The following is an 18,409-nucleotide window of genomic DNA, read 5'->3' on the forward strand; positions in this document are numbered from 1 at the left end:
CTGCAACATTAGTCAAAGAAATCAGTGGCTAATGATTTCTGACAAGCACTGCAGTAACAGGCTGAGGACCAGACTGGGCAACAACAGCATTCAGGGGTATTTTACTGGAGCCAGCAATAGGTACTGGTGGAAGGTAACAAACATGGAGGCAAACAGAACTGGCCTTGCCTCACTTCAAGGCTCTTACACACTTTATGAAAAGGCAGAGTATCTGACATGCCATGAAGACAGCAATTCTTTTTACAAATATATTATTTTGAATGGACACTGAGCCTAGTGCAGCTTTGTAAACCATAATACACAAAAGTAGTTCAATCTTTGCATTCCATGGAAACTATATTCTTGGGTTGGGCGCAGTCTGGCCTTACTATTATTAATATTGATCATTCGGGGTATGAACTCATTCTCCCTGAAATCCACTACTCATAATTTAGAGTATCTGCCATACATTCAATCACTGTGTACATCGCCCAGCACCTGAATTGGAGGCTGTGTGATTCAGGGCAGAGGGACTGAGTGTTACAAGACATATGTTCTAGTTTCTCTTTGGCTATGAGCTCATTGTATGACTTCCCTTAAGTCACTTGATGACCTTGTGCTTTAGTTTGTAAGTCTACAAGATGATGGGGTTGGATGAAATGGTCAGAATTTGGGTTTTAGAACTCTACTCTGATATATCTGGTAATTTAACATATGTCCTAATTGTTTCTTATCTTTGGCACCAAAATCCTTGATAAATTTATTTTATGTTTCTTAAAATCTATTTTGGTAATAAAAAAAATTTTTTTGAGTCAAAGTCTCATTCGGTTGCCTAGGCTAGAGTACAGTGGCACAGTCACAGCTCACTGCAGCCTCAACCTCCTGGGCTCAAGTGATCCTCCCACCTCAGCTTCCCAAGTAGCTGAGACTACAGGTGTGTGTCACCACATCTGGCTATTTTTTTTAATTTTTATTTTTTAAAGATGGAGTCTTGTTATGTTGTCTAGGCTGGTCTCAAACTTCTGGGCTCAAGCAATCCTCCCACACTGGTCTCCCAAAGTGCTGGGATTACAGGTGTGAGCCACTGTGCCTGGCCTTTTAACACTTTTTTTTTAAGAAACAAAAAAATGAATCATCTTATTCAATTGAAGCTTTATTTTCATACTTTCTTTTCATTTGATAAGTCCTGCATATTCTTAAAGAACTCCTTTTCTACTCAATATGTTCATGTAACAAACATGCACCTATGTCCCCTGAATCTAAAAGTTTTTTTTAAAAAGCACTATTTTCAGAAATGTTCCTATGTTAGAATTGATGAGAGTAAACAGAGTTGAATTTACTATTTAGTTAATATTAAATAGCAAATAAATACAATGATCAGTGCTCTACAAAAATAGCAAATTTTTAATAAATTTTAAGTAACTTGGTGAAAATTCAAGGTTATTCTTAAATTTTGTAGCCTGAATTAGAATTGCTAGTTATCGCTCATATGTTAGGAGCTTATGTTGCAATTTTAAAAGCTATAAGGACAGAAATATATCAGAAAATGTTTAAGAATCTTCTTTCACCGAAAACTCTCTCTGTACACCTCCAACACATAAATGACTCTGAAACCTCAAAATAATGAGGCAAAGTTTCCCATCTAGTTAGACATAAAGTTTTCCTCAATAGTAAATTGGAACATATAGCTCATAACTGCCATTTCCTAAATTGGTCATTATAGTTTTGTACTATGTTAACAAGAGACATATTTATGAATAATTTTTATTCTAATTCTCAATTGTTACTTTCTATACTGTAAATCAGAAAGCAATGAAATATCCTGTACTTCTCAATCATAGTGTGAGTTATATTTACAGCTCCTTAAAAGGAAAAATGTTTCAGTCCTTAACCTTCTGCTAAGGAAATGCATTGGAGACTTTGTTTTATATTTTACTAGAATAACCTTGACCAAAAGGTAGTTAAATTTTAGGTAGTCTAGAAATCTATGAGGTGGCCTGATATAAAAAGTTCTGTTCATTGAAAGATTATAGTGATTAGTTAATTCAATCATGTCCTTCTTGGGAATTCAGACCAGTTGAGTACTTGGTGATGGCCAAGCTCAGAGGGTGCTCAAACATGAAGGAACACCAAGAGACCAATCTTATCATGCTAATAGAAGGAATCAACTGGCTGCTTCTGCTGCTGAAGGAGCAATAAGAAAACTCAGCCCCTCATCTTCCAGGAGACTTCCAGTTCTCAACTACCTTTTGGTCTCTCTGTGAGACCCAACTGTTCTCTATTCCTGGGGATTTGTAGGATTATAGTCGCTCTCATAGCCACAAGAATCATTACAAGCAACTCCCTTACTTGAGGTAACCTGAATAAATCTCTTTCTTGAAACTAAAGAATAAAACTGAGAAATACTGAGAGACAAAACTGCTGTTTAGAGCCAAAGTCATAAGTAAATAACTTCAAGCCCTTTTCCCCTCCATCTTTATCAGTGAAAAACAATATAGGTTGATTCTTTCCATGGCAAGAGAAATAGGCCAGTAGACACATGTTAATACGATGATCAGTGATTTCTTTGTCAGAAAAAAATGTGAGGGAAGGAAAGTTTTTTTTTTGGTGTAGTTTTTCACTAAGAAATTATCACATTCCTCTTGGTTATGATTCTATGAAGATGAAAAGTGAATGGGACAAATAATTCCATTATGCTTGTGATAGCATTACCAATAGTATCCGTTCTCTGTAATTTATGGAAACTAAGGACCGTGGTGGCAAGTTGAATCAAATGCTGTGCTATCAAATCTAATTTGTCCAAACATGTATTGTCACTCACTTTGCCAATTCAGAAATGTCAATATTTATAGTTTGCTGGGATGTGCAGTACTCTGGGAACCTCATTCCAGCCATGTGGACTGTTCACTACCAAAAATGGGTTCAGTTCACTCTGCCTCCAGGCCCTTGTTACCTGCAGGTGGCCCTGCCTGTATAATTCTTTCTAATTTCATTTCCAACTCTTCCAGTGCCTGTACACACACACACACACACACACACACACACACACACACACACACTTCTTTATGCTATTCTAGCATTTACCACATTGGCACATGTATCTACCTATTATTTGTCTCTCTCCAATTGGATTGTAAGTGCCCTAAGGGCCGAGACCATGTCTGTTTTGCTCTCCATTGGGCCCCTGGCTTCGAGTCTTATGCTGATGTTGAATACTGAATGAATATTGTGGAGCCCTTGGAACACACTAGTAGTGAAGTACCTTTAGAAACACTAATGTGGCTATAACAAGCTGCTATGTGTATTGACTTTTGCACCCTATCTCACTCAATCAAGGAACAAACATGCCACTTAATATCTATGGTAAATGGAGAGTGTGTAAACATTTTCAGTTAGCAGCCAGCCCAGGAGAGCTTAAGAATCAGCAAACAAACAAGATTCATAGAGGAGGACTTAAAATAAAATTTTATATGACACATGAAGCCCTTATCTAAAGAAGTGCTTGTTTTGTTCAGTCACATTCTCAAACAAATAAAAATTTCCTCCATTATGAGCTCAAGTGGCCATTATGCTATGTGAGGACAGGTGTACCAAACACTGAAACTATGTTAGAATAGTCATGGTATCTTGTAGAATGACTCTTCCTATCTCTGGAGGGGGATACAGATATTTTCTTTCTTCCTTTTACTCTAGAATAATGAGAGACAAATACAGTTTCTACTTTGATAGGTATCAAAATGAACAGAGAGAAAAGCTGTGAAGAGTCACCAGCATGGTGACACACTGAGTTCCTCAACTTCTTCCCAGGGATGACTCAACCTTCTTCTGTTTGGCCACCTTGAACAAAATGGCTTCTGGCTCTGCAGGAAAGGATCAGAGGGTATTCTATATTTGTGAGTGACTATCTAAAAGGTTTTTAATAAACACTAATTTTATGAAAATTTCTGTATTTCTGCCTGAACTGATTGCCATTAAGAGATTTGTCACTCTCCTGGTGGCAAAGCCATCATCTATAATCCCTCTTACTAGATTTCGTTCTCATTTAAGGCAGGATTCAATAAAATCTCATTTTAGCTTCTCTTTCTCAGAAATCCATGAAAGCTTTGGAAAGCATTTGAGCATATTCTGTCTGTACAATTTGATATCCTTTCCACCTCAGGCCATTATTCTGGTAAACTCGGTAAACCCTAATTTAGATCCACGATGTAATGCTTTCATATCAGGCTGTGTGAACATGTTTCTTTAAAATAAAACATGGTAAGAAAGTCTTCCTCTGAATGCTTTCACACAGAAGAAGCTTTGTCTATTACCCTTTCACAGTGATAGGAGAGACAAGAAAACAATTTATGAGTCATTTCCATTCTGACAGAAGCGACAATGACTGGAAATGCGATGCCTGCCAAGAGCTTTTATCAAGCAGGTTATAACAACTGGTAATAAGTGTAAATAATAAATGGCTGGAATCTTAGGGGAAACAGTGACGATAGGAAACAAATTTTGGTACTTCGATGGGGCTTTGCTACTCTTGGAATTCCCTGGCTTCCCAGTAGAGTTTTGGCCTGACAATAAACAACAGTTTAGTACTTTATCTAATCCCAGCCAGGAGGTGAGTTCAACAGCAAGCTTTTGCAGATGTTCACATCCAATAATCTATCCATAATTGATGAAACAGGGAGGTCAGATGTAATGGCTGCTGCTATTCCAGCAACAAATAAATGGTTATTGACAAAACAAGCCAGGGTGGCACAGAGCGCTGAGCAGTGACAGGCAGGAGACAGTGTGGAGGCAGAGGCAGGGAGGACAGCACGGCCTTTCATCTTGGGAATTCCTCAGTGAGTCATGTGGCGGAAGGGCCACACTGACACACAAGCAGATGGAAGTGACTTGTAAGAGAAAGAGAGGCTGTTGAAGCAAAAAAGAAGAAGAAGAGGAAGTAGAAGACAATGTCAAGGTGGAGAAGAATGCTGAGGGAACCCCAGACATGGCTGGGGACCCGGGTAAGTACAGACGCAGCCACACAGTTCACAACTGCCTTTGAATGCTTGTACTGTGATCCAGATGTCTGAGTTACTTTTATCCTGCAGCGTGTCTTCACTCACAGACTCACTGTCAAACTGTGAAACCTGGGCGACTCCAAAACCAAAGTGGAAGCATGGGATTCTTTGGTACCCAAATGCTCCCACTAAGGAACATTCATTGATATTGCATTTAACACCACGACTACAGATACCTTCCTCCTCCCCATGTCTTAAAAAAGCCTGTGAATATCATTGGTGCAATTGTAAGAATATTTTTAGATACGTCAAAGATACATAATTCGGGAGCTAGAAAATTTCTCAAAACTGGAACTGACACTGAAATACAAAGGGGGACTCCCCAGAAAAACAATTTATTTATTTAAAAATTGTATATTTATTCTCACATGTTTAAACTTCAGGCACCTTCAAAGTATCCTGTATTTGATGCAATACACCTATCGAGATGCTTTTTCCACTGCTCAAAATAGTTTTTGAACTTGCCAATTTTGCTGCTTTTTAAAGTGCTTCTGCCATTTTTTGTTTCATCTCTTCCACATCAGCAAAATGTTTCCCTTTGAGGACTTTTTTCATCTGAGAAAACAAAAAAAGGCTGCTCGGGGCAAGATTGGGTGAATAGGGAGAACGGGACACAGGGATCATGTCATTTTTGGTCAAAAACTGCAAGCTGAACACTCAGTGTGGTGTGGGCTGGTGTGCTCATAAATCTCCCATCATGAAATGGGCAAATGCATGAAAAGAATCTCCAAAAAAAAGATTCACTGAAGCTGAATGCAGCCTCTCACAACAAGGCTAGTTTGTACAGTGATACCAATGGGTTCCTAAAACACTTACTTAGTGGGGGAAGCCCGTCTACAAGAACCCCCCCAAAAAATAATTTCAGTTTTTTGGGGATTCCCCCTCATACATACACCTTAGAATCAAATTTTCTGTAAAGGAATGTGAGTAGAAGGTAAAGTTTTCTTTAATAACAGCAAAAAAAAAACAAAAAAACAATAAAAGAAACACCTGTACTTTATTCACCTCAATCTACACAGAGTATAAAAAGCATGAATCAAATATAATTTTATTGACTGAATAAAATGCAAGAATTTATCCATAAATAAGCAGCTGAAATCCTACACTTCCATTCTAATGCTTAAAAAAGATTTTATACAGTTTACTGTGTAATATTATAAGATGAAGAATGGTAGAATGAAATGATACTTATTATTGCTATAGGTAGTCATAAAGAGGCTTGGGACAGAGAAGTGTTAAATATTAATATTCCTAAAATCACTTAAATCAATTTAACACTCTTTAGCGGTTTATTTAAGATGTGTGGTTTATTTTATTCTCTGCAACCAATATCTTTGATCAGCTCTGAAATAACATACAAACTGAAACTAAAATGGCAAACCAAATTGCTGCTAGCATTCTTGCAGTAAGTTTTAGGTTTCAAAGCATAAACTAAAAAATTATCATTATATTTAGCCCTTTCACATTACTTATTGACACTTAGGCATTGAGAATTATAGTGCCTAGAGGAAACAGTGGAGAGTGTTTCTGTGATAACTTGCCAGCAGTCCTGCTGTCCTAGTCGTGTTCTCCTCCCAGCTGGGTCCTCCTGTTTCCTAACTTAAACCTGCTCCAGTCCCTGTGGCTTGGTGCTTGAGATCATTCAGCTCCTGGTCTTCCCGGGCATAAGCTTGGCACTGCATCAGTTTGCCATGGATCAAATAATAATTTTTAACTCTGTTAAAGTGACTGAGTTTTTGCCCTGTCCCCAAGTTCCCGACAAGCATCCCGGACTTTGAAACGATATTAGATTGCTCTTCTTGCTTAAATCTCTGTCTTGGTACCCAACCCAGTCCCTATTTATGATGAGTTTGAAGACCTCCCTTGCTGCCATCACTATGCCCAAGTCAGGAGTCCCACCTTGAGCCCCAGTCCTTGTGGCTTAGTGCTTGCTACTTGCCAAGGGCAGTGGCTACCATTTATTGAGCAAAAATGACATGTGCAGAGTGTTTTATATTCATGGTGCATTTAATCTTCACAGATCCCTGGGATATATCTTAACATTCCCCTTGTTCAATTGAGAGAAATAAAGGGTAGAGACGTTGAGTACTTGCTCTAGGATACACAGTGAATTTGTGAAAGAGAAAGGATTTGAACTGGGTTTATTGAACTTTGAAGCTAGTGTTTGTTTGTTTTCTCCTTAAACATTATTTTATTGTAAAGATGTGGGTACAAGTCAGGATTAGGTACATAGGTAGTCTGCATGCAGGTGAAGTTTGGGCCTCCAACTGGTCCTCAATTCCCATGATTTAGAATCAGGTATCCTTAGCGATGTTATGTGTCCCCCTCTCCCCACCAGTGTCCCACTGCTGCCAATCCCTCTTTCATAGTATTATGATGAATGTTCAGGATCCACTTATGAGTGAGAATATATGGTATTCGGTTCTCTGTTTCTGTGATAGATCACTGGACATGATGGACTACACATCCATCCAAGTTGCTGTGAAGTCCATGATGTCATCCTTCTTTATGGCCATGTAATACTCCATTGTGCATATGTACCACATTTTCTTTATCCAGTCCACTTTTGATGGTCAGCAGAGTTGATTCCATGTTTTTGCTATTGTGAATAGTACTGTGTATACTGTGTATAAATATGTGTATACAAGTCTCTTTTTTGTAGAATGATTTGAGTTCCTCTGGGTGTGTTCCCAGAAGAGGGATTGTTGGAACATATGGAAGGTCCATTTCTAGTTCTTTTAAAAATCACCACACTGCTTTCTGTAGAGGTCGAACTACTTTGCACTCCCACCAACAATGTAGAAACATTCCTTAAGTATGTGCTTAAGAACTGTGATATGCCTGTGATTGGATCACCCTGAGCATGATTATGCTGACCCTGACCTTGACTTTCACCTAGAGCTCACTGCCTTCTGCCCCAGTTTTCAGAATATGTTCTTCAATCACGTACAGGGACATCCATTGCAGCCCAGTGTCTGACATTGCAGATGTTAATATGATGCGTGCCTGGTCACAACTTTGCCTATCAGCAGGTGCTAATTTTCCATTATGTAGCTTAATGATAAGAGGTAATAATAGTCAATACTAACGGAGTATTTTTATATCATTCCCTTGTCTGAAATGAACCCCTTTTCACACAGGAAAAAATAATGTCTTGCTTGAAAATGACCTCTAAGTTCATCTCTGGTCCCACCTTTTATCCTTACTCCTCTCCCCTTTGTGTCTCTCCAGCCTCACTGGCCTCAAGTCCCCCAGACACATTGCCTCCCTAGGACTTTTGCACTGGCTATTACCACCGCCTGGAATGTACTTCCCTCAAGTGTCTGCATGGCTCGCTCTCTCACAGGTTTCCAGTCACCCAACCACTTGTCTCGGAACTCCTGAATCACTTTGTTGCATTTTTTCCTGTAGTGTTTATCATTGTCTGACCTACTATATAATTCACTTTGTTTACTACGTTTAATCTTCATTGTCTATTTTTTCCCAATGAAATGGAAGCTCCATGAGGACAAAGATATTGTCTGCTTCATTAATGCTGTATCCCAAGTGTCTAAAACAGGACAGGACAATAGGTACTCCAAAACTATTCGCTGGATGAATAAACCACAGATTCTTCTTAAGACTATACACTTTAACTAATTTAATCTTCTCACCATTCCCATGAGTAGGCATTATTATTATTCTTGCCTCTTTCTAAAGGTGAGAAAACTCAGGCAATACTGAGATGAAGTTACTGGGCTAAGGTCACACAACCTGTAAGCGGTCAATAAAGGACTTGCACTTGGACCATCTAACTCTTATCCAACCCTCTTATCCAGCCTTCTCTCTCATTTCATTGCCAGGATGCTGCCTGACAATACCACCATGCAGGATCCAAGTTCTGGATCTTTGTGGTACAAACTGTCCTATTGTCAGCCAACCAAGATTATAACAATGGTGGCATGCCATGTCCACAAGGGACTGAACAAGGTTAAATGTCTTGTCCAAGGTCAAGGAACGTGATGACGAAACTGCAACCAGAATCCAGGATGTGTGACTTCCAATTTGCTGGTCTTTCTGATATTTTCAAAACCCATTTTGAAGATTGTAATGATTGCCTGGATAGTGCTTTTCCATTTCCATGTGATATATTACAATAAACAATTAAAAAGAAATTTTGGCTTTGAAACCTTGTGACAAATATTAATGTTTATTTATATAATATTTTAAATGGAAAATGTTTATCTTTTAATGTCTATGTTATTATAAACATATAAAATGTAGATAATAAACAATCATTCTGCTGTAAGCTAATATAAGCTCATAGGGAAAATGAATATGTTTAATTAAATTTAGGAAAAATGTATAGTTAAATCATTTGCAGTACACTAATAAGGACCAGTAAACCATTATCTCTTTATTGTTCCATTGAAATTTTCATCAACATGCTGGATTAATAAACATCGTCATTTTACAAAGCGGGGGGCAGGAGATTTGTCTGTGATCTAACTCAGCAGTAGCAGAGGGACTAGAATAATTCTTTCACCAACCCAGCAAATCAGACATTTTACTATTCTCTCATATTCACTAGCATTTGTTGAAGAACTGCCATATGTCAGAGAGAGTTCCAAGTCCTTTCTATATATTAACTCCTTTGATCCTCAAAACCAAATAAGACACCGGTATAATGTTCATGCTGCAGGTAAGGAAACTGAGGCACAGTAGAGACTAAACAACTCACCCAAGGTCGCAGGATTAGAAGTGGCAAGACCAGGATTTGGAGTCAGGCTCTGTGACTCCATGGGCCAACCTCTTAACCACCAGATCATAATCATATTGTGATCATGATGGAGATGGTTGTGGAGAAAATTAAGATCTATGAGAAGGGCCTGTCCCCCCTCCACCTATTTCATTTTATCTAAAATTACAAACATTCTCCTCTACTGGATTTTTCAACTGAAAATCTAACAATCAGCACTTTCCACTGTTCTTTCCCTTATATTTACTGAGTTGCTAGTAGACAGCAAATTTGCATCAGGTGCAAGAAGAGACGGGGGATTGTAGGAATAATATGTTGAATATGCTGCTTTTAGAAAAGAATTATATTACTTTTTCTTTTTTACAAGTGCATTAACTCTAGAGCTATACATATTTCACTGTCAGAAAAACATCCAGAGAAGACAAGGAAAATTCAGCCAAGCAGTTAAGTAACAAATGAAGAATTCATGATATCCCATTATCTATGATAATGGAGAGGAAGAGGGAGATGGAAATAACAAATGGGAAGTGAGAATTCTTGACATCTTTTCCTCTGGAGAAGCGACAAGGCAGTACCTAGCCTGGTGCCACTTGTATCTTCATCTTCCTGTGTCCACTTGCTCTCCTCCCAGAACTCTGTACTGACTCCCAACTGGTCCCGCAGCAGAGAGGTGATTTCTTTTTTTAAGCTTCAAGTGTTATTCAATAATAATTTCCAAAGGACAAGAATAACAAAAGTTATTTATGTCAATAAGTAGTTCATTAAGCACAGTGGATGAAACTGTTATGACAAATTTAAGCGGGAGATCTGTGATGAGACTCAGCAAATGAGATTAAAATCATCTTCCTGACAGCTCCACCAACTGTGACAACATTAGCAGTCAGAGGCAGGGGCTCCAGTCTCGCTCTGCGTTTTGCTGGCTTTGTGACCACGGACAGGTTATTTAGCATCAGTCTGAGTCTCTTTCTCTTCAAACAGCCTCTCCGCAGAAGCTTCACTCAGTACAGTCCCACTTTCCCAACAGTCCTACTCCTGACTGGAATGCAGTTTTCTGTTTTCCCAAGCCTTTACTCTTGCTACCACCATTCTTGTTCATATGGACTTGGGACAAAATTACTCAGGATTCCAAAAAACTGTAGAACTGTATTTCTCTCCCTATTTTATTGTTCTTCCTTTATCATTAATATGATGAACTTTTCATGCGATGACTTCATCTTTACATTATTTTTTAAACATTTACTAATTTACTTTAATGTTTTGGGTTGAGATGTGCTGAAATGACTATTTGCAGTGGAACTCGAACACTTATCATACTGCTACAAGAAAGGGATTGGCAGTTGAGGGAAACTGCCAAGGGAGGGAGAAGCACACCTCATCAACAAGGGTACCTATATAATGAACATTTGTATACCTAACCCTGAATTGTACCCCACATCTTTAAAATAAAGAAAAAAAAAAAGAAATGACTAATTGCTCTGATCAATCCTGTGTTAAAGAGCTTTACTATGAACAGTCTATATAAAACTTACTGAAAAGATGAATTAAAATCTTTATATTTTAATGGAGTGGAAAGAAAGAATAGTTTACTTTTTAAATCTTTTTTCTTTTCTTTTTATTACAAAATCAATACTGTTAATTGTAGAAAATGTTGAGAATACAGATGCCATTGCCCCCCAAAAAGTAGAAAATTAAAGTCATTTATTATTCTAACTTTCACAGATAACCACCAAAAACAATGTGGTGCTTCTAGTATTTTCATATATTATTTATGCACTATATGTATATATATATATTTATGAATGTATAAATAAATAGGGTCATAATATATATTGTTTTGTAACCTGATTTGTTCTCCACATATCAACAATACTTTTATTATTATATTTATTTATCACATAAATTTTATTGGCTGGATTGTATTTCAGCACAGATACTCAACAATGCTTTAGTCAACTTGATATTATGTTGCATTTACTTTTTTTTGGATTTTTTTCACCATTATAAACAGTGCTTATAGCATTGTATACAGAAGTCATAGCTAGATCTCTGCATATTTTAATTATTATATGAACAACATTATAGCTAAATGTTTGCATCTATTAATAATTATTTTCTTCAGATAAATTCCAAAATGAGTAATTCTTAAGTCAAAGATTTGCAAAATTGTATGCTTTCTTAAAGTAAGACAAAGTTACTATTTATTGAATGCTTACTAATTGTCAGATACATTACATCATTTTTTGGATCATCATAGCAACTTTATCATGCCCATTTTACAGGTACAGAAAAGGAAGCTTAGAAGTCGAGTGATTTGCACTCTGTCAGTGCCCCTCTCATTAACTTTGCAGCCAAGAGCTGCTCAGGCCAGCACCTGGAATCTTTTGTTTGACGACTGGGCTCACTGGAAACTGGAATTCCAGAGGATTTTAGTGTCCCTAGAAGCAGTTCTCCACCAACAAATGATGGGAGTAGGCGGATAAATACACCAGCTCTCCACTGGGATAGCTGATTTGTTTCTACACTATTTCCTAGAGTGTTTCATCAGGACTGTGTTCCCTCTGCCCACAGTGTTGACTGTCTTGGCAACACACGTTTTGCTGGCTTCCTTCTTTTGCCTGACTCCCCTGCTGGAAGAATCCCTCCCAAATAAACCACATGTACTCAAATTCATGTCTCTAAGTCGTCTTCGGGGGAAACCCAAAACATCATCAAGGCGTTTAGTTCAACAGGGAACACATGTTCGTCTATCATGGCCCACACTTTTACAGATACTTAAAGAATGCCTTGAAAGTGTCTATAAAATGTCTGAAAAATGTATTTGAGCAAGAATCATGGGACACATCCAGGCTGCAACCAAGAGTATTTTGCAATCAGGTTGTTTTACGTTATTTATTTATTTTGAACCTCTAGCACATAGAATCAAGTTAGCCACACTCCTTAGAGAAGGGCACACTTTTATCACTGGCCTGTGCGTACCCCTTCCACTGTTTTTAACACGTTTTTCTCCTTCATCCTTCCTCCCCACTCTTATTCCCAACCCTCTCTAATGTGTCCCTGGAGTTTCTGGGGCAGATATTTCCAGGAGTGGGCTGGTGTACCACGGAGTAATCACACACTGAGTTTCACTCACATTTTCTTTCTTTGAATGTCTGTACCAACTCCTAACTGCTGTTCTTGTCTCACATTCTCAGCAACCTTTGATACTATCTGACTTTCTAATTTTTTGCCTCTGTCTTTTTTTTTTTTTTTTTTGAGTTGGATTCTCACTCTTGTGGCCCAGGCTGGAGTGCAGCGGCACGCTCACGGCCACCACAGCCTCGACCTGCTGGGTCCTTCCACCTCAGCCTTCCAAGTAGCTGGAACTACAGATGCACGTCACCATGCCCAGCTAGTATTTTTTTGTGTGATTTATTGTAGAGATGAGGCTTCACCAGGTTGCCCAAGCTGGTCTCAAACTCGCATCTGTCATGCTCTTAAGCAAAAGAATATTAAACCCCTCCCTTGAAATGTTCACAAAAACATTTCAAGTGACAAGTGAGCATGTATTGACACGCAATTATATTACACATATCAATATAATAAACTTTTGATTATTTAGAAGCCAAACTTCATTCTGTGGATTGGTTGGTTTCCTTATTTTCCTTCTCTTTTTCAAACTATCCCTAGCCATCATATTCAACATTTAAAAAACAATAAGGGTCCATAGAGGACATTCATGGGAAAAGTGGATATGTAATCTGAAACAAATTTATTTTATTAGTTATTAATTGAACGTACGTGCTTTCTAAGGGAGAAAGTTGAAATGACTGGGTAAAATAGTTTTTAAAAAAATAAGTATAAGGACTGAATATTAGGATTATGGTATCAATGCTCCTCTTAAACCCTAGTCTATGTTATTTTTATTGGGCACTAATTATCCTGAATAATCTCTAAAGTCAATATTACTGTTAATTGAAGATCAAGTCATTGCCTACACTACAGACACATTTGAGAATATTTTGGATTTGTTTTAAGATGTTCAATTACATTTTTCTTTCTGAAGTTGCCCCTTTCAGCTCTTAGAGGAAAAATATGTAATTTGGCTAAATTTGTAGTGATAAAGTATGATTCACACACTTATTCCTGTCTAACACAACCAATCCAATAATCATCTCTTGGTTCTTCCAGGTGTGATGCCTCTTCTTCGTTTGCGGCCTCTAGATCAACGTGTGCTAACAGCTGTGCCATTGCCTCTAGGTCTGTCATACAATTAGTCTTGTGATGAACTATGCAGGTTGCTTTATTGCTCCAGAGAACATTTTCATATGCTAGGCCTTGAACTTTAAGGACTATACATACATTATGTTCCATATGTCACTATTCGGTATAGTTGATTAGAGTATTCGGTTTTCAGATTCTTCAAGCTCATCCTCTTTAGGATAACTCAAATAAAAATTATTATCCTTTTCTTCATTTTTCCCTCATAGTTAATGCCAAAAATTTTTCTACTGTTTCTTAAAATGTGAATAACTGGAAACAAAAAATGTCAGCAGCTTTGCAAAGAGCTACTGTGGCGGTACTTGCATTTTTTAATGAATAAGTAAAATAATCATGAAGTTTTGGTCCAAATGGTATTCTAGATCTCAAGGGAATTTAAAACCAGTTTTTACATTTTAAAAAATCAATAAATTTTATTACTAGAAAATTAGTGTTTATATTAATTTAGGCCACAAACTTTCTTTCCTGACATTTCCATGAAAGGTAATGAATTGTAAATTTTTACTTTACAGATTCCTGTTTTTAAAAACATATGTATTTTTTGAGCTTTCTTTCTAGAATACATTTGTCACTTAAATGACAAATACTATAATTTATATGACAAATACTATAATGTATTCATCACTTAAAAAGAAGCAAAAAAATGTACATGCTGTTTTCCTAAGCTGTAACATTCTAATGAAAAATAACCAATAGAGAAATGTATAAAATCAAATTAAAAATGTTTTAAAGACATTCAAACTCCCCATTGATAAGGAAATAAACATTCTGTAATCTTTGCCAGAGAAACCTATGTTAAATTATTACTGTAAAGTTATCTGTTGCAATGTTTTAGAAAGATTACAGTTTTAAATACAAAGATAGCAGTAGCAAAATTATTAGTAAAACATTTTGCCTTTTTATAATCCCAGAATTATTAAAACACATTTTAATGAACTATTTAAAATACTATTTTCCAAGTAAGACTGTTTGAAAGATATTAAATAAGATCAGATATGGAATACATGCTCATCCTAAGCCTTAAATTATGGCTTAATAATTTTGAGTGATTTGTTTTCTATTTAGTTTGAAAATAAATTCATTTTTTATAATAAGGAAATGTTACTGTTTTCTTTTTGGTTAAAAAAAATCCTTTCTTTTGCTTGTCAGATACTGGATATTGTGTATCTCTCTCTACTTAGCCAAATGTATGAAATGAAATGAAGAAAGCACTGGTTTCTGGTGTGTGTGTGGGGGGGGGGGAGGGTGATACTAGACAGAAAGGGGTCTGAGCAGCAACAATTGGGGGAAACGGGATCTGTAACAGCTGCTCCTTTTAGATTCCCCAAGAAGAAGACTGCCTGAGGTGGGTTACAGGACAAAAGGATAAAGCAGATGAAAACTCTGATGTGAAGCAGGAAAATGACTGCAGAGACCCCTGAGCTTACACCTGAATCGTCTCAAGCTGAGTGGCGAGCCCTCTTTAGCATGCTTCAGAAGCCGGTGATGAACTACACACGACCAGGAGGCAAACTGGCTGCAAGCAGGATTGTCTGCATGTTATGTATAATGATAACCAGTCGTCCTCTGGGAGAAGGAGGCCATGATTTCCTGTCTGGCAGCATCTGAGCTTCCCTCAGATACGGAGACCGTTAAACCAAGAACAGAAGGGAAAATTTTAGGCAAGGATTTCTAATAGGCAAGTAAAGGCAACTTCACTTAATGGATAGTGAATAGCTCTGGTGTTTAAATAAAGAAATAATGTCAATTCCTTTAAAAAAGTAAATGCCATATTTGTTTTCCTCAAAGAAGAGCTATTAATAAATTAATTCCAAAAAAGTTTCATAAAATGTTAGTTTATTTTGTGTCCATTATATAAAGATGTGCCAATGCAAAGATAAATTTAAGCATTGTACAATTTACATATGATACATGTAGTAGATTACAATTAAGAAAAAATAATAATAAAGCAGGCACTTTGAATACATACTCAATAAACATTACCTACAGCAGTATCATTGCTACCATTATCCACTGCTAATTATATCATAGCCTGTAGTGATAATAGTATCTTACATTTGGAAGCTGTTTATAATTTAGTGTAAACCTACATTTTTTCATTTGATCTTCACAAGGACACATTGAAACGGTCGTTGAGATCTTTATTCTTCAAGTGAAACTCAGCCTTCTTGAAGTTAAGTGACTAACCTATGGTCCCACAGCCAGGATGTGATAGACAGGACTAAAATATGTCTTCAAGCTCCAAGTCTCATGTGTACTTTCTGTCCCAATAGTTACCTTCGATATAAAGATTGTACATCCAAACCTACTGTCATTTCAAATATTTGACTCCTTAGGAATTAGATAATTATTGCCATGTATTATTTGACTTATATTACCTAAAAATATTCCTTTATCTTGTAATATATGTACATAAGTAAGCTCCTGCTTCAAATATCTTTAACTAGGGAGAATTTACCTACACATTTAACATTTTATTCTATGCTAACTATTGGTTTGAGAATATTTTGGACCTAGAGCAAGAACCAAACATTGTGATTTTGTAGATGTATGATCTTTGACCACTTTGAAAAATGTCCTTTGATGTATATTAATGGTAACAATATATAGTTTTCTGTGTGTTAGGTCCAATGTCACAAACTTTATACACATTTTTTAAAAACTTAATTCTCACAAAGCTGGGCTGAGTTAGTGAGTAGGATTACCCTCATTTTACAAATGAAGAAATGAATGCTCAGAAAGATAATGTCAAGTGTGCAGTGTCACATGGTGAGATGGTAGCAGAGCTGGGATCCTATCCTTGATCAGTGTGATTTTATTTATTTATTTATTTATTTATTTATTTATTTTGAGTTGGAGTCTCACTCTGTCACCCAGACTGGAGTGCAGTGGCCACTCCCGGCCACCGCAGCCTCGACAGGCTGGGCTCCAGCGATCCTTCTGCCTCAGCCTTCCAGTAGCTAGAACTACAGGTGCACGCTACCACGCCCGGCTAATTTTTGATTTATTGTAGAGATGAAGTCTTACCAAGTTGCCCAGGCGGGTCTCGAACCTGTGGGCTAAGGCAATCCACTCACCTCACCCTCCCAAAGGCGCGGATTACAGGCTGAGCCACTGAGCCTGGCTGATGAGAGTGATTTTAAAGTCAATCATCTTAATCACGCAGATGCCCTCTCACTCCAAAGCGTTGATAAACATACTCTCTAAAAAGCATGTTGAGAGTGTTTTATTTGAGAAGTGCTAGTATTCACTGCCTTTCCTTCATTCAAACATCTAATGATCAAAGATCTGGTAGCAGATGTGAGCATCTATAATCATTCCAGGGAACTCTAACCAAATAGTATGATGCCATATTCAACTGACCCTAACTGTCATTTGGAAAAGTGAAGATGTTAAGAAGCAATTCCTCTTGTAGACAAACTGATTCAGATCACATATACTAATAGATGTGGTGTTCAGCAGAGAGATTTATCTTGTTATCATATACTGCAAACATATAAGACTTTCTAGAGTTGCAGTATTGAAAATAATGCACAAAGAACCTAAATGGACACTGAGCCTCAGACAGCTTTTCTCTTGATTCCTCCTTTGCCTTGACTTCTTTAATTTCATTTCTTTTTCCTCTCTTTCCTTTTATTGCTTTTTATTTACTTTTTTCTGATATGCAGTTTTCAAAAATCTGTCACATATTGCATATAAGAGAATTAAAAACAACTAATGCATGTGTATTTGCTTGCCTGTCTGTTCCCTAACTAATTCTGGCATGGTCTGTGTGGCATTCTTTTCTTTCTTTCCCAAACCAACTGTACCTCTCTAGAAGGTTCTATTATTCAGATCAGAGTTATAATTTTGGGAAAAGAAGGGATTATAAGACATAGAGATGAGTCTGCTGAAAGAGCCAAGATGTACTGACCTGAGAGAGTAAATGTGAAAGAGAGAGAGAGAAGGAAGAGGCAAGATAACCACATGTGAGTGGAATACAAGGGGGAACGTTTGGGCTTAGGGAGTGGCATGATATAGGCTTCAGAATATACTGTGATAGATAAATTGAAATTAGAGAAATGGAAGGAAAGATAATTTTAAGAAATAATGGCTCTGTGAGTTAAGATGATCTATTTTACTGTCCTTTAAGGATAATGAAGCAGAAATTAAAATTACTTTTAGTAATTGATGGAGTTTTTATTCTTTTAATATGCCATCACACCAAGACTGAACGATGGAATACGTTGAGATTTATTTGGGTTACATAAGTATTTTTGTGGTAGACAAAAATGTATCTTCACTTATTTAAGTGACCAAAGAAGAAGCTTATTTTATGTACGTTACTGTGAAATCTGCCAAGGTGTCTGCATATCAGCTACACTTTAATTTGGTTTAAGAG

At 37.1% G+C, this 18,409-nt stretch overlaps 1 protein-coding gene across 2 annotated transcripts in view; it reads right to left on the minus strand.

Annotated features, from left to right (window-relative positions):
- The window catches only part of TTC29 (tetratricopeptide repeat domain 29), a 265,274-nt gene that overhangs the window by 141,997 nt on the left and 104,868 nt on the right, over positions 1-18,409 (minus strand). The gene's annotated exons all lie outside the window — the stretch shown is intronic.

The sequence above is a fragment of the Carlito syrichta genome, unplaced genomic scaffold (assembly GCF_000164805.1).
Source record: "Carlito syrichta isolate Samal-C Ts95f unplaced genomic scaffold, Tarsius_syrichta-2.0.1 Scaffold308977, whole genome shotgun sequence".
Lineage (NCBI taxonomy): Eukaryota > Metazoa > Chordata > Mammalia > Primates > Tarsiidae > Carlito > Carlito syrichta.